Source organism: Pseudorca crassidens, chromosome 12, assembly GCF_039906515.1.
Source record: "Pseudorca crassidens isolate mPseCra1 chromosome 12, mPseCra1.hap1, whole genome shotgun sequence".
NCBI lineage: Eukaryota > Metazoa > Chordata > Mammalia > Artiodactyla > Delphinidae > Pseudorca > Pseudorca crassidens.
The window spans coordinates 25,544,977-25,563,261 of NC_090307.1; the positions used below are offsets into that span (position 1 = coordinate 25,544,977).

Here is an 18,285-nt window from a genome sequence, read left to right on the forward strand (position 1 = left end):
GACTGTGGGTACACTCAGCCTCTTCAACTTAGATTGCATTCCCCTCTTTGCCAGGCATCCATGCCCCTCTGTTTGCAGCACTGCACTGGCCAAGGTAAATACTTGTTGAACGGATGGGAGGAATAGGCTTTGAATCCAAGTTCACCTGGATGTTGGGTTGGTACATTTTCTTCCCCTGTGGACTCTCAGCATTTGCCCTCGGCCCTTCCCTCCATCTCTTCTTTCCACCTTTCAGTATCTAGCCTAGAAGATGCTTGCTATTGGTGGTGCTGGGGGCAGAGTTTCTTGATCAAGCACACCAGCCGTGATTGTCCTTGGGGTGAATGGAGAAGCCCTTCCGTCAGAGGTCAGCCTGCAATGTGTTCACCAGAGAGCGCAACCTCTGCTTAGGGGACACCCCTACCTGATTTCATTAGACAGGGGCTGGGATGGCAGGAAAAATGGGTGGAGAGTCAGAAAAAAGTGGGGGTTAAGAGCCCGGTCTTCTAGTTCAAGCATTCTATGGTTCTGTGACTCAACCATAAGGGGTTAAAGAGAATGTACTTGTGGGAGCTGGGGGTGGGGGGAGGGGAGAACCTCCTTCTCATGGAATCAGGGCAGCTGAAAGGCCACTCTGAGGGAGCTTTGCAGAGACACATGTGGCCGTGTGTCTGCCGCACTGGCTGCCTGCAGCATAACCGTGTGGGCTGGAGAGGAGCGAGGAGCAAGCAGTGCTGTGCATGTTTGAAACCACAAATCACGACTCTGCAAATATCAAGGGTTTCCTGTGTATTTCTGAACTGCTAGCTGGAAGAGGTTAAAGGGACTTTTTGTATGCTTCAGTTGCTTCTAGAGGTACATCCGTCTCTGCCCTTCTACCTTCCACTCCCAATGGTGAGTGCTCTGTGGGCAGGGCTGCCTTTGTGTAGGGCGTATTTTACCCCCTTTACAATAAATAGCACATGCATTTAGAATTGGAATGAGGATGATTTTGTCTGGGGCCTTCCACCCCCTCTGGCTGTACCCCCAAGGTAGGCTCTGTTATTGCTGAGCTGTGCAAACCCAGTCAGCCAGGATAGGAACTGAAACCCTGACTTTAGCCCCTCATCATGATGTTCTAATCCAGTGACCCCCCATCGGCCTCAGAAGAGGTTATCAACTGCTTCCTAACTGCTGCACACGGCATTGTGAGAACTAGTAGGATCTACAAATGTCACACAGACCTACAGAAATACTTGAGACCTGAAAAGAAAATGTTGATTGCAAGTTGAAAAGAGATCTGCCAACCCAAAAATAGTAAACATGGAATAAAATGTCTTCTAAATGTATATGAGGTCTGCTGCAACTCACCTCAACTGTGCGGTCATTGTAGCAACCCCATTCAGCCAGGGACGTGCATGCATTTGATACGGTGGCTGGGGTGAGGTTGTATCCGACACTGTGACTTATCGTCCAATACTGCCTTCTGCCACGTCTTCTCCAATTCCTTTCCCAGCTTCCTGACCACACCCTCTGGTTTCCAGCAGCTTCTCTTCTGGGGATGTGGTGACAGGATGCAGGGACAGTGCTCCTTTTCCTACTTTGTTAAAGACTCACCCAGTGGGTTTTCAACCCCCTGTTCCCAGTGTGTGGGGGCTCCAGGGGCAGTCTGGCTGGTTCCAGTGCAGGTGATGTGTCTTTATTTTTTTTTAATAATTAAATGTATTTATTTATTTTTGGCTGCGTTGTGTCTTCGTTGCTGTGCGCGGGCTTTCTCTAGTGCGGCGAGTGGGGGCTGCTCTTGGTTGTGGTGCCTGGGCTTCTCATTGCAGTGGCTTCTCTTGTTGCGGAGCACGGGCTCTAGGCACGTGGGCTCAGTAGTTGTGGCTCGTGGGCTCTAGAGCGCAGGCTCAGTAGCTGTGGCGCACGGGCTTAGTTGCTCCATGGCATGTGGGATCTTCCCGGACCAGGGCTTGAACCTGTGTCCCCTGCATTGGCAGGTGGATTCTTAACCACTGTGCCACCAGGGGAGCCCTCTCCTAAATTATCATACTTATGTCCATATTTCTAAATAACATGCATAAATGGCCACTTCTTGATTTTTCAGTTTTAGGCATTCTCTATTGGCTTCCTACTACTAGAAGGTGAAAATTTACCTCTTTTGCCACAGTTATCCTCCACCTGGTGCTACAATACGTAAATACATTCATCAATTGTGTTATTGTTCCCAACTGAATTACTGCCTCCCTGTAAATGGATAATATGTCTATTCACATTGTCATGTGACGATCATACCTGTGGAAGGAATAATACAATTGACGTTGAGTTTGGCCGTATGATTAGCTTGGTCAATGGAATGTGAGTGGAAGTGATGTATTCCACTTCTGATCAGAAGTTTAAGAGACACTGCATGGTCTGCATGAGTTACTTATTTCCCTCTGCCAAGAAAATGGACATGTCCCCTTAAGGGGCTAATCCTTTAGCTTAGATCCTAGAATGAAGGAGACATATGGTGTAGTAATAGCTGACCCACAGCTATGCTACAATGTTACATGAGTGAGAACTTTTGTAAGACATTGAGATTTATTTTATTACTGCAATATAACCTAGTAAAATCTGACACATCACCTCCCTATCTTACCAACATATTTATGTAGAAATATTGTGTTTACATTGTTATGATTGTGTACATGCTCTTTCCAGGTGAACCATCTAGTATCTCTGTGATGCTGTTCCTTTCTTGAATGACTCTTTGTTTTCCCTAAAGTTGATCATTGTATTATTTTTCATTTTCTTATGATTTCATGTTCTTATTACTAATTCAATCCCCTAATCCCTACCAATTGTTTAAATCTCTTCCCAAAATATTCAGATTTTATTTCATTCAGAAATCCCTCTTTGTATCTCTGAAGTGCTCCAATCTGGACTGATTGATCTCTATGCCTGGTTCATAGCTGTCATCTTCGGATCACCTTGAGATTCCCTTTGACTTTCTCTTGTGTTGGATTTTCTCTTTCCCATATTCCATGGCTTCCTGTTTCTTGGTTTACACCCCCGTATTGGCAGATCACATCTTCTAGTAGCTCCCTAAGAAGAGGTATGTGGGATATAAATTATTTGAAACTTTGTATGGCTGCAAGTATATTTATTCTATCATCATGCTTAATTACAGTTTGGCTGGGTATAGAATTCTAGTTTGGAAACCATTTTCCTTCAGAATATTGAAGGCATTTTCCAATTTTCTTTTAGATTTCACTGTTATTATTGAGAAGTCTGAAACTACTCTGATACCTGATCCTCTACATGCCCTGTTTTTTCTTTCTGGAAGGTTGTAGGGATTTTTAAAAACAAACTTTTAATTTTAGAACAGTTTTAGATTTACAGAATGACTGTGAAGATAGTACAGCGAATTCATATATACTCCATACTTAGTTGTCCTTATTTTGAACATCTTATATTAGTATGGTACATTTTTCCCTATAAATTAACCAATATGGATATATTGTCAGTTACTAAATTCCATTCTTCATTCAGATTTCCTTAGTTTTCTCCTAAAGTCCCTTCCTGTTCCAGGATCCCATACCTGATACCACACTGCATTTAGTTGTTGTATCTACTTAGTTGCATTTCTGACAGTTTCTCAGACTTTCCTTGTTTTTGCTGACCTGGAGAGTTTTGAGGAGCACTGGTCATATATTTTTGTAGAATGTCCCTTAACTGGGATACACCTGAAGTTTTTCTCATCATTAGACTGGGGTAATATGTCTTGGGGAAGAAGATCACAGAGGTAAGTGCCACTGTCATCACATTAAATTAACGCTACATACTATCAACATGACTTATTGTTGATATTAACTTTGGTCATCTGACTTGAGACAGTGTTTGTCAGGTTTCTACACTTTAAAGTAACTCTCGTTTTTTTCTTCCTTTCCATAATTTTCTCTTTGAAAGAAAGTCACTATGTACCTCCCACACTTAAGAAATGGGGAGTTACATTCATAAATTATTTGGAATTCTTCCACATAGGAGATTCGTCTGTTCTTTCCCATTGATTTACTTAACCAATTATTTATGTATATTACTATGGACTCATTTTATACTTTGGGTTATGATCCAGTACTACTTTATTTATTTTGTTGCTTAAATTGTTCCAATTTTTGCCATTAGGAACTCTTTCTGTTGGCTTCTGTATTCTTCTGACATACCCCCATCACTCTGTATGTGTGTGTGTGTGTGTGTGTGTGTGTGTGTGTGTGTTAGCACTTTTTTTATTCTCTGGCACTACAAGATGCTCCAGGCTCATTTTATGTATTTTCTGCCCCAGTCGTAGAACCAGCCACTTCTCCAAGAAGACCTAACTCCTTTTATTGAAGAATAGTATTGGAAACCAAGATCTGGGCACTGGTGTGCTCATTGCTCCTGGGGTGTCATTGCTTCTAGTCCTTCTCAGATGACAGAGCAAGGATATATATATATATATGTATATATATATATGTATATATATATATATATACTAAACTGAGTATATATACGTATCTGTAAATATTTCTATATTAGGTAAACATGAGTTCATACTCATGTCTCCAATACTAATCTATTATCACATGGATTATTCTAGCTTTTGCTTATTTGTGATTATCTATTCCAATAGTGAGAAACCTGGCTCCTGGGACTTCCTTGGTGGTCCAGTGGTTGGGACTTCACCTTCCAATGCAGGGGATGTGGGTTTGCTCCCTGGTTGGGAAGCTAGGATCCCACATGCCTCGTGGCCAAAAACCCAAAACATAAAGCAGAAGCAATATTGTAACAAATTCAATAAAGACTTTAAGAAATGGTCCACTAAAAAATGGTCCATATCAAAAAAAACCTTAAAAAAACCCAGAAACCTGGCTCTCATCATATGTCATTCATTTAATATTTAGTTCCTTAATACATGTGTAATAATTTCAGAGTTGTCAATCTATATTCTTGTGGGAAATGACTTTATCAACTAGAGTATAGTTCTTATGTATAGTTCCTTTTTCTTTTAGTCTTAGGTACTCTAAGGTTCTTTGGTCAGCACCTTATTCCCACTCCCTTCAGTGAACTTGTATATATAATACTTTTAGATTTTAGTGTCATATTCTGAATTCCATCCTGGGCTATCTCCACCTCCTAAATGATTAAAACATTTTCTCATGTGTTAAGTTTTCCTCTTTGTGCTGTAAAGTTCTATGAGTTTTGACAAATGCTTGATGTCTTGTATTCACCGTTACAGTATCGTACAGAAAAGTTTCACCATCCTAAATATCTCCTGTGTGTCATCTGTTTCCCTCACTCTCCCCTGACCCCTTGGTAACCACTGATCTTTTACTGTGTCTATAGTTTTGTCTTTTCCAGAATGTCCTATAATTGGAATCATACAATATGTAGCTTTTTCAAATTGGCTTCTTTCATTTAGCAATATACATTTAAGATTCATCCATATCTTCTTGCGGCTTGGTAGCTCATTTCTTATTGGTGCTGAATAATACCTCATTCTGTGGATGTACTACAGCTTGTTTATCTGTTCACTTATTGAAAGACATCTTGGTTGTTTCCAGTTTTTGGCAATTTGAATAACGCTGCCATAAACATTCACATACAGGTTTTTTATGTGGGCAAAAGTTTTCAGATCAGTTGGGTATATACCTAGGAGCACTATGGTTTGATTGTATGGTAAGACTATGTTTAATTTTGTTAAAAAATTGCCAAAATGTCTTCCAAAGTGGCTATACTATCTTGTATTTTCTCCAGCAATGAATAAGAGTTCTTGTTGCTCCACACTCTTGACAGCAGTCGGTATTGTCAGTTTTGGGGTTTTAGCCATTCTGTATTATGTAGTGATATTTCATTGTTGTTTCAATTTGCAACTTCCTAATCACAAATGCTGTTGAGCATCTTTTCATAAACTTATTTGCCCTCTGTATATCTTCTTTGGTGAGGTATCTGTTCAGATCTTTTATCCATTTTTTAACTGGCTTGTTTGTTTCCTTATTGTTCAGTTTTCAGAGTTTTTTGTATATTTTGGATACAAGTCCTTTCTCAGATATATGTTTTGCAAATATTTTCTCCCTTGTCTGAGGAGACAGTGGGGGAAAGACAAGCAATCTGGGGCTTTTCTTTCATAGATCAGAAGTTTCTAAATGGAATAAAGCCCAACTTAACAATTTTTCCTTTCAACTATCTGTGTTTTTCAAAACTTTTGCTATTGGTGTCATATTTTAAAACTCAACAGCAAACCCAAGTTCATGGAGATTTTTTACTATGTTTTCAACAAGAAGTTTTATAGTTTCACACTTTAAATTTAAGTCTATGATCAATTTTGATTTTTTATGTGAGGTGTAAATTCTATGTGTAACGAATATATATATACAATATATGTATACATATATACTTATATATATGTATACATATATATGTGTGTATATATATGTGTATATATATATATACACGTGTGTGTGTGTATATATATATATATATATATATATATATATATATATATATATATATGGTTGTAATCCAATTGTTATGGCATCATTTGTTGACAAGACTGCCCATTCTCGATTCAGTTGCCTTTGACATTCACAGAAAGATAGACAAAATGAAAAGGCAGAGGACTATGTACCAGATGAAGGAACAAGATAAAACACCAGGAAAACAACTAAATGAAGTGGAGATGGGACACCTTCCAGAAAAAGAATTCAGAATAATGATAGTGAAGGTGATCCAGGACCTCGGAAAAAGAATGGAGGCGAAGATTGAGAAAATGCAAGAAATGTTTAACAAAGACCTAGAAGAATTAAAGAACAAACAAACAGAGATGAACAATACAATAACTGAAATGAAAAATACACTAGAGGGAATCAATATTAGAATACCTGAGGCAGAAGAATGGATAAGTGACCTGGAAGACAGGATGGTGGAAATCACTGCCATGGAACAGAATAAAGAAAAAAGAATGAAAAGAAATGAAGACAGCCTAAGAGACATCTGGGATAACATTAAACACACCAACATTCACATTATAGTGGTCCCAGAAGGAGAAGAGAGAGAGAAAGGACCCGAGAAAATATTTGAAGAGATTATAGTCAAAAACTTCCCTAACATGGGAAAGGACATAGCCACCCAAGTCCAGGAAGCACAGAGTCCTAGGCAGGATAAACCGAAGGGAAACATGCCGAGACACATAGTAATCAAATTGACAGAAATTAAAGACAAAGAAAAACTATTAAAAGCAACAAGGGAAAAATGACAAATAACACACAAGGGAACTCCCATAAGGTTAACAGCTAATTTCTCAGCAGAAACTCTATAAGCCAGAAGGGAGTGGCATGATATATTTAAAGTGATGAAAGGGAAGAACCTACAACCAAGATTACTCTACCTGGCAAAGATCTCATTCAGATTTGATGGAGAAATCAAAACCTTTACAGACAAGCAAAAGCTAAGAGAATTCAGAACCACCAGATCAGCTCTACAACAAATGCTAAAGGAACTTCTCTAAGTGGGAAACACAAGAGAAGAAAAGGACCTACAAAAATAAACCCAAAACAATTAAGAAAATGGTAATAGGAACATACATATCAATAATTTACCTTAAATATAAATGGATTAAATGCTCCAACCAAAAGACATAGACTGGCTGAATGGATACAAAAACAAGACCCATATATATGCTGTCTACAAGAGACCCACTTCAGACCTAGGGACACATTCAGACTGAAGTGAGGGGATGGAAAAAGATATTCCATGCAAATGGAAATCAAAAGTAAGCTGGAGTAGCAATACTCATATCAGATAAAATAGACTTTAAAATAAAGACTGTTACAAGGGACAAGGAAGGACACTACATAATGATCAAGGGATCAATCCCAGAAGAAGATATAACAATTATAAATATATATGCACCCAACATAGGAGCACCTCGATACATAAGGCAAATGTTAACATCCATAAAAGAGGAAATCGACAGTAACACAATCATAGTGGGGCACTTTAACACTTCACTGACACCAGTGGACATATCATCCAGACAGAAAATTAATAAGGAAACACAAGCTTTAAATGACACAATAGATTTAATTGATGTTTATAAGACATTCCATCTGAAAACAGCAGATTACACTTTCTTCTCAAGTGCACATGGAACATTCTCCAGGGTAGATCACATCGTGGGTCACAAATCAAGCCTCAGTAAATTTAAGAAAATTGAAATCATAGCAAACATCTTTTCTGACCACAACGCTATGAGATTAGAAAGCAATTACGGGGAAAAAAAACGTAAAAAACACAAACACATGGAGGCTAAACAGTATGTTGCTAAATAACCAAGAGATCACTGAAGAAATCAAAGAGGAAATAAAAAAATACCTAGAGACAAAAGACAGTGAAAACACGATGATCCAAAACTTATGGGATGCAGCAAAAGCAGTTCTAAGAGGGAAGTTTATAGCAATACATTCCTACCTCAAGAAACAAGAAAAATCTCAAATAAACAATCTAGCCTTACACCTAAAGGAACTAGAGAAAGAAGAACAAACAAAACCCAAAGTTAGTAGAAGGAAAGAAATCATAAAGATCAGAACAGAAATAAATGAAATAGAAACAAAGGAAACAATAGCAAAGATCAATAAAACTAAAACCTCATTCTTTGGGAAGATAAATAAAATTGATAAACCTTTAATAAGTTGCCTTTTTTCCTTTGTCAAAGATCAGTTAACTACATTTGTGTGGACCTTTTTCTGGGCTGTCTATTCTGTTTTATTCACCTATGTGTCTATTCTTTCACTTTCTTTTCACATCCTGTCTTGATTACTGTAGCCTTATAGTAAATTTGGAAATCAGGTATTGTGAGTTTTTCAATTTTGTTCTTCTTCTGTATTGTGTTGGTTACACTAGGTCTTTTGCTTTTCTGTATAAACTTTAGAATCAGTTCGTCAAGATCTCCAAAATAGCTTTCTGGAATTTTTATTGAGATTGTGTTGAGTCTATAGTCAGGAAGGACTAACATTTTAACATTGAGTCTTCTGACCCAGGAACATGTTTTGTTCTTGTTTTTGTTTTTTGCCTCAGTATTCTGAGATGTCATAACGATGTGTTTTGCCTTACAGTGGATCTATTTTTATCATTGTGCTCATATTTTTATCTAAGGGCCCACTTGGCTGGCCTTTTCAATCTATAACCTCTGGGGCCTTTAGTTCCAGGACATTTTCTTGATTTTGTAGATGATTTACTTTTCTTTTTTATGCCCTCCCCCCACACCCAGTTCCCTCTTTCTAAACCTCTCATTTGGAGAGTAGATCTTCTGGACTGGATCTGTAGTTCTCTTAACTTTTCTCTTCTCTTTTCTATCTCTTTGTCTTTTTGCTTTACTTTCTGGGAGGTTTTCTTAAGTTTACCTTCCAGCCCTCTATTGATATTTCATTTGTTATATTTTTAATTTATAAGAATTTTTTTGTTGTTATTCCCTTTTTATAGCATCCTGTTCTATGATTGCAATATTGTCTCCCTGAAGAAATTATGATCTATTTTTTTCAAGTTTTTTTCTTCCTGCACAGTCTCTGTTTCTTCCAAGTTGTTTGTTTTGGTGTCTGTTATTCAGTTTTGGATCTTTCTTCAGTTATCTGGTTATTTTTGTTTATCTGCACCTATTTAAGAGTACCAGTGCAAGTGGGATTTGATGACCGTGGGCTTCACTGGAAGATAATCTGTCTGGGCCTTCTCTTGTGCAGTCTTAAATGTTATGAAGTCTTTATTTTTATTTTTTTAATTGCAGTATAGTTGACATAAAATGTCATATTAATTTCAGTCTACCACATAGTGATTCATATGATACCTTATGAATACATTAGGAATCGATCACTACGGTTAGTCTAGTAACTGTCTGTCACCACACAAAATTATTGCAATATTATTGACTATATTCCCTATGTGGTACATTACATTCCCGTGACTTATTATTTTATAACTGGAAGTCTGTACCTCTTAATCATCTTCACCTATTTCACCCAACCCTCACCCCCCTCTCTTCTGGTGACCAGCAGTTTGTTCTCTGTATCTATGGGTCTATTTCTGTTTTGTTTGTTTGTTTTGCTTTTTTAGATTCCACATAAGTGAGATCATATGTTATTTTTCTCTGTTTGACTTATTTCACTTAGCATGATACCCTTTGTGTCCATCCATTTTGTCACAAATGGGAACATTTCATTCTATTTTATGGATGCATCATATTCCATTGTGTGTGTGTGTGTGTGTGTGTGTGTGTGTGTGTGTGTAATCATATCTTCTTTATCTATTCATCTATTGATGGACTCTTAGGTTGTTCCCTATCTTGGCTGTTGTAAATAATGCTGCAGTGAGCATTGGGGTGCATGTATCTTTTTGAATTCGTGTTTTCATTTTCCTCAGATAAATACCCAGATGTGAAATTGCAGGATCATACAGTGGTTCTGTTTTTAATTTTTTTGAGGAACCTCCATGCTGTTTTGTATAGTGGCTGTACCAATTGGTATTCCCACCAACATTACACAAGGGTTCTCTTTTCTCCACATCCTTGGCAGCACTTATTGTCTTTTTAATGCTAGCCATTCTGACAGGTGTGAGGTGATATCTCATTGTGGTTTTGTTTTGCCTTTCCCTGATGATTAGTGATGCTGAGCATCTTTTCATGTGTCTGTTGGCCATCTCTATGTCTTTGGAGAAATGTCTATTGAAATCCTCTGCCCATTTCTTAATCAGATTGTTTGTTTTTTTGATATTGAGTTGTGTGAGATGAAGTCTTTCTTAAATCATGAAGTCTTTCTTCACAGTCAAGTTGGGGTCCTCAGAGAAGGCTCATCTTGTCTCTTGCCTGGAGAGTAACATCCTGAGGTTGGTGCTCTGAGTACCCAGTGGAAGAGGAGTCTCGCCTCAGTAACCAGAATTCAGCTAGATGATCTTTAATCCCCCTCTTTTAAGCAAGGTAGGTCTCTCCTCAATTCCTCCTGGTGTCTCCCAGTCCAGAAAGCCTCTATTTATTTAACAATAAACCTCCCTCTTCTGCTGTGCTGGGCAAGGGGCCATTACTAGTCAGGGAAAGAACCTGGGACTCTAACTGCTTCCTAAACAGGTTGCCAACCAACCTTCCTTGTTTTATCCCTCCCTTCTCTCTTGCTTTCAAGAGGGATTGGTACCACCAATTTCTGAGCTGTTAAGGGGTTTTGCAGTATAAATCGGGTTGGTTCTCAACTTCCCCCGCTGCTGGCTTAGAATTCAGCTTTTAGGGGTTCCTGGGCCATTCACCACTTGTCCATCTGATTTCCAGCTTCAAAAATTCTGTTACTTTTATCTCCTCTCTGGTTCTTCCCATTTTTGTCTATTTATACTTACTTTTTAAAAAGCTGTCATTCCAGTAGGGTTTGGGGAGGAAGCAGAAGTAGATGCGTATGTCTAACGAGCCATATTTACCTGGTAAGGCTGACATTCAAGCCCAGCATCTGTTCTGATTTGGCTGGGATTGGACCTTAGCATTTGTTAAAGATTTTGAATATTACCCCTGTTCAGACATGATTTCTCCTATTCATCCTTTAGGATGAGTTCAGGTGTTACCCTTGTGCACTGCTTTATTGTGTTCTTCCCTCCCCCCATCTCCCTCCCCCAACAAGAAGACTTGGCCATCTCTCCCCTTGAGATCACATAGACTTTGCATTCACCACTCTCACTGCATATACTGATGATAATTTGTACAGTTGCCTCGCCCTCTTAGACCAGAAGCTTTGGCGGTGGGTGGCGGGCACCTCTCGTTTGTCTTTAGATCTCCACCACCGACCCAATGCTCAGACATTAGTAGACTTACTAAATGTTTGCTGCATGAATAAAAGCAAAACCAGGTGCTTTGTGGGATGATGCTTTGGGGGTAGCCTCGCCTGGAGGCATTCCCCCATCCCCTGTGACCTGCATGCTGGGCTGGAGTGGGAACCCAGGTTGGGTCCCTGAGGGCTTGATCTCAGCCTTCTCTCAGCCCCTGGATTCTTTCTAGGAGCTTTTTTCTCGGCACTGACCTTTTTCCTGAAGACTTTGTCTATGTGCCTAAGTTTGCGATTAGAAGTATTGAGAACGCAGTGGGGATGGGAGGTGTCGGTACGTAACGATCTCTACCCTCTTCGGTGTTCCTGTGCACCAAAGACAGGGCCGTGCTGGGTGGGGGACTGGTGCAAAGCCACGGGGGAGGTGTCATCATTCTGTAATTGACACGCAGGGCAGCTCTCTTCCCTGAGGCAGGCCCAGAGCATTAGCAGAATGACAGCAGCATTTACAGAGCCCAGCCACCTTGCTGGACAGGTCTCACAGTGACACAAAGGCAGGGAGTGAAGCTGAGAGGGGTCTACACCCCAAACTGCAGATGTACTGAGTGACAGCCTCTGGGGCTGCAGGCCCTTGGCTCTATCCTCCTCCCCAGGCACCAGGCTGTTCTTCTGGCCCTAACAGGGCTGGGGGGATCCAGAATGTCACAGCTGACTGACAGCCCTGCTTCTAGCGATGGGGCCTGGCCTTGGGCTGATTTCAGGCAACCAGGGGCCTTTCCTCGGCCTCAGACATCGTGCCCCCAAATGGCAATTAACCAAGTGCAGCTGACTCACTTGGGACGCCAGAGTTTTGCAAATGAAATGACTTTTCAGTCACACCTGTGTCGTGTGACTGGCGAGGCCTGGGAAGCCCTTCCCTCCAAATCATCATCTGGTCATGTACTCTGGGGGTCTTTTGATGCCTAACTTAGAAGTGGGGAACCAAAAGATGATTTCTTTGGGTCAAGACATTATCCTCTTTAAAATACAAGTAGCCTTAAGAAGAGCACATTGAACCAGTATTCATCACTGGAAACTTAATATGGATTCATTTAATGTACTCATTAAACTGCTAGAAGTACAAAGAGTCCTTATACTGCCTCTACTTCAGGGCTTCTCAAAGTGTGCTTCTTGGACCAGCAACATCAACACCACCAGAGAACTCGTTAGAAATGCAGACTGTCCAGTCCCACCCCAGAACTGCAGAATCAGAAACTCTGGGGATAGGGCCCAGTCATCTGTGTTTTACAAACCCTCCAAGTGATTCTGGTGCACACCTCAGTCAGAGAAACACTGCTCTTCAAGATTAGGAAACTTTAAGAAAAGTCCGAGAAGGTGAGGGACTTGCCTGGGGTCACAAAGCTAATTGATGGCAGAGCTGTCATTTTGAAATGACAACTGGTTGCCGGGATCTGGGGAGGAATTATTAACATTTATGGAAGCCTCTCTCCGTGCAAGTCTCATAGCAGGAGTGTTATCTCACTAAATCCTCACCAGGGTCCTGAAAACCGTCCCCAGTTTGTAGGGAAAGAAGTCGCGGCTCAGTGTAGTTGAATAACATGCCCGGATGGGGACACGATTTCCATCCTGATGTCTCTCTCTGTTATTCTTTTGTCTTCTTTGGCAACTACACGTGTTGTGTGTGTGCATGTGCTCCCGAGTAGACCGTGGAGAGTTGCTATTCAGACCCTGCTGGTAGGGGTGGGGCACTCTAAGGGGTCCTGTTGGCATTCTGAGGGCACTCCTCTCTTGGGGGGTGCTTTCCCACTTACTTTCTTCCCAGCTTTGTTTCTGGTTGGGTCCTGACTCCAGTCTGGAGGGACAGAATGAGAGACACCCCCACTGCCCCTGGCCTTTCTGCCCACCGTATTTCCAGCTTGGCCTGGGAATTGGATTTCCTAGTTGATCTCATGCTTCTAAGTGTCCTTGCTGTTCAAGGAAAGCCAGAGCCTTACTGACTGTGGCCAGCACACCAGTCAGGAGCGACTTGGGGTGGGGGAAGGAGTTCCCTCACATCTGGGATGGGAAGCAGGGCTCCTTGGGAGCCCGAGGGCACAAAAGACTCTGAGTCGGGGGGTGGGAGGGGGAGCACAGGCAAAGCCAAACAGAAGAGGAAATTAAAGAGGCTCGAGTCTCCCGCCAGCTTCCTTTGCTGCATTTTTGGCAGGGATCGGCAAAGCTGGCCCGTCTGTAACTTTCCAGTCTGTCTGCTCATTGTCTCACTCAGAAATGCCAGATAAAAGAGACCATGGAATGAGGAGTGAGGAGCTCGGGTCCCACCCTCAGGATATTCCACCAACATTAACTCTCTTTCAGGCCAGCACCGTCTGTGCCATCTGCCGGGGTCTAGCCGTTTTCACATCTCTCGCCTCTGCGATGTGATGGGTGGGTTGGGAGGGGGTGCAGGGAAGACGTGTCTCCAGAGAACTCCTCACCACTGGCCGGATATCTGTCGCGCTGCCTGTCTCGTGCCTGATGCCCTCCGTGAGCACCATTCCATTGAGTTTCCTGTGGTCTCATATTAAAGTAGAATGCCAGAGGAAGGATAACACCTAATACCTTGCTGGTGAATGACTCACCAGGTTCTAGTTAAATGGGTAGGGGGTTCAGGGGAAATGGGCCCGTTGCTCTGAGTGCAGGCTTCTGGGAAAGAGCGGGACTACAGCAAGAGCAGATAGGATGGCAGAGACATCGTAAGCTTGTGCTGGAAGGGACCCCACAGATGCCAGAGAAGGGACTGCCTTGCCCAGGGACACTGAGCCAGTGGGGGACAGAGCCAGACAGACCTGGCCTGTTAGAACTCTTTCAAGAGCCCAGTGTAATTATGGGTCATCTTATCCCTCATCTCAAGCCTCCTCTTTTCGTGAAGAGGTCCTACAACTTGGTTGAATCTCTCCTTCAAGAAGAGGTGACTTTCTGCAGAAAGTTTAAAGGGGGCTCTATTTATGTGGTCCTTAAACATCTTCTGAAGGTCTCCTGGGCACAGATGCTAAGGCAGGCTCTGGGAAGACAAGGATGGGGAGAACACTCTCCTTTTTCTTGTGGAGCTCACAGTCGAGGAGGCAACGCACAAGGTAAAGCACAAGAGCTAAGATACAGTGTGAGCAAGGGCTCTCTGGGGGCTGGAGAGGGGGATGCCACTGGTCAGGAAGAAGCTGCCCCCAGCTCTTCTATGGAAAGTCAGGGTTGGGGATGCTTGAGCTGGAAACTGAAGAATGAGTTTGCTAAGCATATCGAGGAGGTGGGAGTGGGGGGAGGTATGGGCATTCCACATAGAGGAGACGTCCCAGGTGGGAGAGGGCGTAGCCCTTCCAGAACCTGTAAATATGGTTGAATCACGATTATTGAAAGAGTGTGTTTAGGGGAGGGCCAAGAGACAATCCAGAATGGGGGGGCTGGGCCAGGCCATAAGAGCCATTGAGTATGGCTACACTAAAGGGTTTGGACTTACCTCCTGAGGGCAGTGGGGAGCCACTGAAAAGTTTTATTAGTCAATCAATGCTAACTGTCCAATAAGCAACCCCTAACATGTTAATGGCTTAACCTCAAAGGTTCAATTCTGCTCCAGTGAAGTCTGCTGAGACCTCCAGAGTCTGCAGCGGGAGGGGAGAGAAAGACAGAGAAAGCATACCAGCTCTTAGCGCCCTCAGCCTGGAAGTGGCACATATAGTTCTATTCGTAGTCTGTCGGCCAGAAACAGCCACATGGCCCCAGCCTACTCACAAAGGAGGCTGGGAAGTGTCGGGAGGCACAGGCGTGCCTGGAGGGCACGAACAGCTGCCACAGGAGACTTTAGTCAGGAGAGTGCTGTGGTCTGATGTGTGATTTGGGATGTTCACTCTGGCAGCGGACTGAGGAGGGGGTTAAAGGGCTGCAAGCGTGGAGACAGAGGCCGGACAGGAGGCTCTTCCAATTGTCTGGTGACAGAGCTCTCCCTGCTCCCCAGCTCTCTGCAGACTGCAGCGGGGTGAGCCTTCAGGGAAGGAAGGTGGGTAGAGACTGCCGTGAGGGAGGCAGACGGCTCAGGGGCGATGGGAGGTCAGTGACGGGCCTGTTGACGGGTGTACTGGGCAGCCACACGTAGGGCTGCAGGGCTCGCAGTGGGCCTGACTGAGCTGGGGGTGTTATTGGCCTCTTCAGAGTTCAGGGCCTCCCTGAGCATGAGCTGTGCTGAGGCGGGCCTCCTGCCTTTTACCCCGTGTTCTCGGTGCTCCGGAGGTCCTCACTTACCATTTGGAGCGAGTGAGCACACGGTAAATGAAATCATGGGTGGAGTGAAGGGGCTTGGAGGAAGGCGGGAGCTGGATGGAAGCATCCCTGGGAAAGAGGAGCCTTGAATGGCCGGTCTTCCAAGGTAATAGCACTTCTCTAGTGTTCCTAAGCTTCATTGCCACCTGTTTGTAGCTCTGCGGAGTAATGCAGGCTGCCACTTCAGAAGGACTGTCAGGTACTTTCAGAGGAAGCATTTGCTCATGAACTTCTGCATAGCTGTGCTCATTTTAACCCAGTGACTGGCTGTGTCCCCACTGCCATCTTCCACTGGTAATACCATGGGGACGGCAGGCCTCCTGCCCAGCCTTCGCTCTTCTGGTTGCCCTGTCTGATGTCAGGCTCTCATGCCAACCTAAGGAACAGATGTCCCAAAGCTGGCAGCGGGGGGGAAGAGACCTGAGTTCTGGTTTAAACTAGGCTGCTAACTTTCTGGATGATCTTACAAAGTCATCCTGTATTTCTGGGCTTGAGTCTCTTCTGTTGGGTGGGCGTGGGGATTTTAAATGAGAGGTCTTCAAGCTCTGACATTTCTAGCTCCACAGGATGGACACTGAATATCCTAAGGGCCCAGCAGTTTTCAGAACACTGCTTTTTCAGCTAGAGGCAGGAACACCGGGAGGCATATTGGGAGTTTCCAGAGGTGGTCTGGGCGTGGCAGAGCTCACCGGTTTTTCCTGGGGCTGCAGAAAATGGGGGGTGTGGGTCTCAAGTGTGGGCCTCTTCCTTCTCTTGCCTTTGGGAAATGAACCCCTTTGAGAAATGGGTGACAGCCACAGACCATCTCTCCGGAAAAGCATGTGGCATGCACAGAACCATGTACCAGATGCACACCCTGTTTTACGTTTAATTTCAGGGGCCCATGGCCTCCCTAAAATGCAGCTGGGCTATCTGCCTGCTTTTCTCTCCCTAGTGGGTTCTGGGTTCCTCTTACAAATCCAGTTCTTGCTCCTGAGCCAAGTTGTGGAAGAGCTTCAGGAGCCAAAGGAAAGTCCTCAGAGGGGTTTGCTTTGACCTCACAAGGGATTGGATGAGACCTCTCTAAAGAGAGGCAGAAAATCAGTGCAAATTTATATGGTGACAGCTGAAGGCACTTGGTAGGTGGGGTTTGTGTGTGCTTGTCTGAGAGAGAAAGTTGGGGGGCAATGTGGGTGTATTGGCACTCTTACCTTGATAACATGTCTTCTGGGAGGGATTCTCTACTTCTTTGTAAGTAAGCTTTTTATTTTGAGATAATTAGAGATTCTCATGCAGTTATAAAAAATAATACAGAGGAATCGCTTGTACCCTTAACCTAGTTTTCCCCTTTGGCAATATCTTGCAAAATTATAATACAGTATCACAGTTAGGATATTGATACTGGTACAGTCAAGATGCAGAATATTTCCAACACTGCATGGATCTCTCCTGTAGCCCTTCTACAGCCGTGGCCACTTCCCTTCTCTGCTCTCATTCTCTACTTAACCTCTGAAAACTAATAATCTGTTCTTCATTTCCATAATTTTATCATTTCAAGACTGTTATATAAATGCAATAATACAGTATATGTGTAACTTTCTGGGATTGGCTTTTTTCACTCAGTGTAATTCCCTGGAGATTCATCCAGGTTGATACATTTACCAGTAGTTTGTTCCCTTTTATTGCTGAGTAGTGTTCCACAGTATGGATGGACCACAGTTAGTTGAACCATTTATGCATTCAAGGGCATCTGGATTCCTCTTTGACTCATTGATTATTTAGAAGTGTGTTGATTTGTTTCCGAGTGTGTAGAGGTTTTCCTGTTATCCTGCTGTTATTGATTTCTAGTTTGATTCCTTTGAGGTCAGAGAACACACTCTGTATGAAATAGAGAATGAATTCCGTATGAAAATTCAAGTCTTTTGAATTCACTGAGATTTGTTTTTATGGCCCAGTCTATCTTGGCATATGTTCTGTGGGCACTTGAGAAGAATGTACATTCTGCTGTTGTTGGGTGGAGTGTTTTGTAAATGTTGGTTAGATTCTGTTGGCTGATGGTGTTGTTGAGTTATTCTGTATCCTTGCTGATTGCCTAGTTATTTTATTAATTTTGAGAGAGGAGTGTTGAAGTCTGCAAATATAATTGTGAATTTATGTATTTTTCTTTTCAGTTCTATCAGGTTTCGCTTCACATATTTTGTATCTCTGTTGTTTGGTGCATGTGAATTTAGGATTTCTTGGTGGATTAATCCTTCAT

At 42.6% G+C, this 18,285-nt stretch overlaps 1 protein-coding gene across 6 annotated transcripts in view; it reads left to right on the top strand.

Annotated features, from left to right (window-relative positions):
• ZBTB7C (zinc finger and BTB domain containing 7C) overlaps positions 1-18,285 on the top strand; it is a 378,357-nt gene that overhangs the window by 31,482 nt on the left and 328,590 nt on the right. For 2 of the 6 annotated variants that reach the window (XM_067699154.1, XM_067699157.1), the window contains exon 1: positions 1,390-1,646. The exons of 2 other annotated variants lie outside the window; for them this stretch is intronic. The gene's annotated coding sequence lies outside the window, so the exon portion shown is untranslated. Of the gene's footprint in view, positions 1-1,363; positions 1,647-18,285 lie in introns of those variants that run through there. 2 more of the 6 variants (XR_010933041.1, XR_010933039.1) reach the window with 2 other exon arrangements.